Source organism: Micropterus dolomieu, unplaced genomic scaffold, assembly GCF_021292245.1.
Source record: "Micropterus dolomieu isolate WLL.071019.BEF.003 ecotype Adirondacks unplaced genomic scaffold, ASM2129224v1 scaffold_352, whole genome shotgun sequence".
NCBI lineage: Eukaryota > Metazoa > Chordata > Actinopteri > Centrarchiformes > Centrarchidae > Micropterus > Micropterus dolomieu.
Window position 1 is genome coordinate 21369 of NW_025744338.1, and position 4581 is coordinate 25949.

Genomic DNA, 4581 nt, shown 5'->3' on the forward strand with positions numbered 1-4581 from the left:
GTGCCACCAGAATCACTGTTAGGAGCTCCTCCTGAATGCGCGCCAGGAGGCGGGGAATCAGAGGAACCGGGGGGAAAGCATAAAGGAGCGTTCTGGGCCACGGGCTGTGTGAGAAGGCGTCCACACCCAGTGGCGGCTCGTCCCGTGCGTTCAGTGAGAACGACAGTGCGCACTGTGCGTTTTCTCGTGAGGCGAACAGATCTATCTCTGACTCCCCGAATCTGTCCCACAGTTCCCGAGTAAGAGTGGAATTCAGTCTCCACTCGTTCTGAGACGGACCGCCGCGTGACATGAGGTCCGCGGCTCGGTTCTGAACACCGGGAATGTGGAGTGCTCTGATAAAGCGCAGGTTCGCGTGGGCCCACAGCAGCAGGCTCCTGGCTATCTCTAGTAGCCGAGCCGAGCGGACGCCGCCCTGACGGTTTATGTAAGCCGCGGCTGTCATGTTGTCTGTTCTCACCAGCACATGTTTGTCTCTCAGGAGTGGAGCAAAGTGTTTCAGCACTTTCAGCACTGTGGACAGCTCCAGGCAGTTTATGTGGAGAGATGGAGGCTGTGGCCATTTCCCTCCCACCACGTGAGAATGGCACATCCCGCCCCAGCCAATGAGAGACGCGTCCGTGTACACTGTGACATGTGACGTCACTTTCCCGAGGGGGGCCCCCGCTGAAAGCACGTGAGGGGATTTCCAGTACGTCAGGTCTGACTGTACTGAGGGGGGAACGGACAGCAGGCGTCTTTTGTGCTTTATGGGATCGAGGCGGAGACGGCAGAACCATATCTGGATTTTCCTCATGTGGAGGAGACCCAGAGGGACCACCACGTGACTGGCCGACATCATGCCCAATAGACGCATCACAGACAAAGCCGTTACCACTTTGTGCGGAGCGATGCCTGAAAACAGAGTGCTGAGAGCTTCCAGCCTGGCTGGAGATAATTTGGCTCTCATGCGGGCTGAGTCCAGATGCACTCCCAGATAGATTATTGACTGGGAGGGGAGAGGAGAGCTCTTCTGCCAGTTTATGGCAAAACCCAGGCAGGACAGGTGTTTCACGAGCTTCATCGTGTGTAGCGCACAGCTCTCCCTGGACGATGCCATGACAATCAAGTCGTCCAGGTAAAACAACACTCTGACGCCCGACCTGCGCAGCGGCTCCAACGCTGTCTCCACACATTTGGAGAACGTGCGCGGGGCCAGAGAATAGCCGAAAGGCAGGCGGTTGTATTGAAACTGGGCTCCTCTGAAAGAGAAACGCAGGAATTTCCTGTGTCTGGGGATGATGGGGACATGGAAATAAGCGTCCTTTAGGTCGATGGACGCGAACCAATCCCCGGAACGTACACATTCCAATACGTGCCTGACTGAGAGCATGTGGAACGGCCTCCTCATTATGCATTTGTTGAAGGAGGAGAGATCCAGGATCGGCCTCATTCCGCCCGTTTTCTTGGGCACCAGGAAGTAACGGGAGTAAAAGCCCTCGTTCTCCTCGCCCCGCGGGACTTTTGAAATCGCTCCTTTGCTCAGGAGCTCTGTTATTTCTGCCATCAGAGCAGATGTCTCTGACTGCGATGACATGACGGTCTCCAGCACCCCGCTGAAAGGAGGAGGGGGGCTGGCGAATTGGAGAGTGTAACCTTTCTTTATTAATCTCGCCATCCACTCGTTCATGGGCAGATTTTGCCACGCGCAGCAACGCTCTGAAAGCGGGCGAGCAAAAATCTGAGGGGCCTCTGTGGACATTTCTGACAGCCAGAGAAGAGCCCTCTCCGCCGCCGTGTGAGCTGCGGAGCCGCTCGACACGGCCCAAGGGAGGGCTGAGGTGAAAGGGCTGCGGCGGCGAAAGTGTGAAACACTCGGGCCGCTCATTCTCAGTGTCAGACTCGTGCCACGGTGAAAAACCTCCACTAACACACACTGAAGGGTGAGAGGTGGGGAGGCCGCAGAGAGGCAGGGAGTGTGGGTGGGCTGTTGTGTTTATCTGATGTGAATGTTTTTCACTCATGATAATATGAGAGAGGGACAACAGCGGCTCAACAACTGACGCAGCGTGTGCGTGCGCAGCGGAGCTTGCTTGTGTGTGGGAGACGTGCATTTTATCAGCTGCAGGAAGCTCAGGGGAGAGAGGGGCAGGCTGACTGTTAGGAACATGCTCTTTATGGACGTTTGGTTGGCTCTGAAAAGAGCCGTTGTGTCCGGCTGTTCCGGGAAGATTGTGCCGCCGGGGGAGCCCGGGGGGCCTCGGCTGGAGCCGGCGGAGGCGCAGCCGCAGCAGTGACCTCCTCCTCCTGCAGGGCCGCGAAGGCGTCGACCCGCCGTCGCTTCTCCTCCACGGGCAGCTGTGCGCAGTAGGGGCACGAGGCCCGGGGAGTCAGAGCCAGGCCAGCGTGCTGGGGACCGAGGCAGGTCTCGCAGCGGGCGTGGAGATCAAACCCCATGATGTAGCCGGCGTGGCAGGACGGGCAGAGGCGGACTCCTTCCGAGCGGCGGACCTCAACGGTAGAGCGGTGAGTAGCCATAGGAAAGCTCTTTAGTCAGGAAAATTGCTCTTTAGACGCTACTCTGCTCTCCGAAATGACTGCTATGCAGCGCTGAAGAAAAAAGGGGAGCAGATCTCTGGTCTCGCCGGTATTATATACCTAAATTGTGGACCTGAGAGAGGCCCGTGCACGGCACATGGGCGCGAAAGAAATCTTCAGGACTGCGCATGCGCGCGGGGATGAACCCAATAGCGACAGCTCTTAGAGGGCGAAGCCTATACGAAATAACGAAATAGAAGCGGCGACTCCATCCGTGGAGGTGAAGGTCAGTGGGCGGTTCGCCGTCTGTCTGAAGAAAAAAGGATGCTGAGCAGTGAGGGCACCGCTATTTTTACGTTACGCACGTACGTACAGTAGCGACGTCCAATTGGTTGGCTCCTTACAGTATGCAAAATTTCAGTGGGCGAGTACGTGCGTGTGATAGGAGGAGAGGTAGTACCCATAGAGTCCAGTAGAGGGCGGAGCCTGTGTGAGATAGAACGTTGCTCTTCACTCTCGGATTTTTTTAAATCTGGTGATGAAATGTTTCGCGTTTGTGAATTATTAAAAAACAAAACACCCCTTAATTTCGGCTTAAAATGCATTGTAGCGTGTGTTGCTAAGATTGTTATTGGTAAATTGGTATAATATTACCACAATTATATGAGTACCGCGTTATATTACTGCATTAAAGGAGAAAGCAATACATTACTGTAATTGCATTACTTTTGAGGAGCGTTATTACCAATACTGCTCCTTGAGTTAATGTAGCATGGTCTGAAAAGGTGAATGAGCAACAAATCCATGAAGTTGAAAGGTTATCAGACACTAAATCACTTTACAACCGTTTGATATCAAATTTTATAACTCACTGTTAAATTTTTCCAACAATTATGATTGCATCTTTCAGTGTGACCCTGGATTACCAGTTAAAAACATATACTGCACTCACATTAGTGTAGTCAAACATAAATGTGTGCTTGCCTTGAGATTCTTCCTCAAAAGACTTCAGACTTGACTCGGACTTGAGGTGCGGGACTCGTGAATAATGTTTATTTTTAGGAAACATCTGATGAGCTTGCTGTTATTCCCCTCTCTGCGTTACCTGTAACAATGTTTCCCACAGAATGTTAAGAGACTATGGTGGGTCTCATGGGGGTTCCGGGGACATTCCCCCCGGAAGAAAATTTTTACATTTTAAAGTTAAATGCATTAATTTGGTGCAAAATTAAGAGGCTATGAAGAACTTTGTGCACTTGTAAACAGTGTTATGCTCTAATAAACTATTTAATCATAAACCCATTGTATTGCTATAAATGGTGATGATGTTTTTCCAAAAAACCTAAATCAAAAAATAGAAAATAGAATAAGAAATTTCTCTAACATTTCATTGTTGTTGTTTTTTTTGGACACATGTAATATGTTTTATACTTACTGTGAGTACAATCCAATTAATCTTATTTCCATATTGTATAGGCAACTTATTTTGAAAACCGGACGTTGTCACATGTGTGTCCTCACGCTAATTTCATTAAGTCCGACCAGAGACCGACCATAGACTGTATGAGTCCGACCCAACTTGATAAATAATGTTGTGTGTGGTTCTCGTATCCTGGTTTGACTCGTATGTGGTTCTTCATAGCCTCTCTTCTTCAGGTAGGACTCTCATACTGTGACACTTGTCTTTGTAAAGAGAGAAACTGACAGGATAAAGTCGCTAACCTGCCTGTCAGCTCACACTGGTCCATTTCAGTGGATTTACCATAAAGGCTTTAATACGCGTGCACTCCAAATTTAGGTGCAGCTAGCTTAATCGCCTTCTCACAAACGAGTGACAGAAACAGACGTTAACGTTACTGTAGTTACCTCAAAAGAAAATTGGTTGTCTCTAGTTGGTCTGAAATGTTAATGAGATGTGTAAAATACTTTCGGTTCATTTTGAAACTATGACGGGCCGCCATGGTCACGTTAATTAATGGAAAACACTGCTATTACCTATCTACTTAACACATACGTATCTGCTGTGTGGGGCCACACGTGAGGAAGGACAATAAACACCGGCAG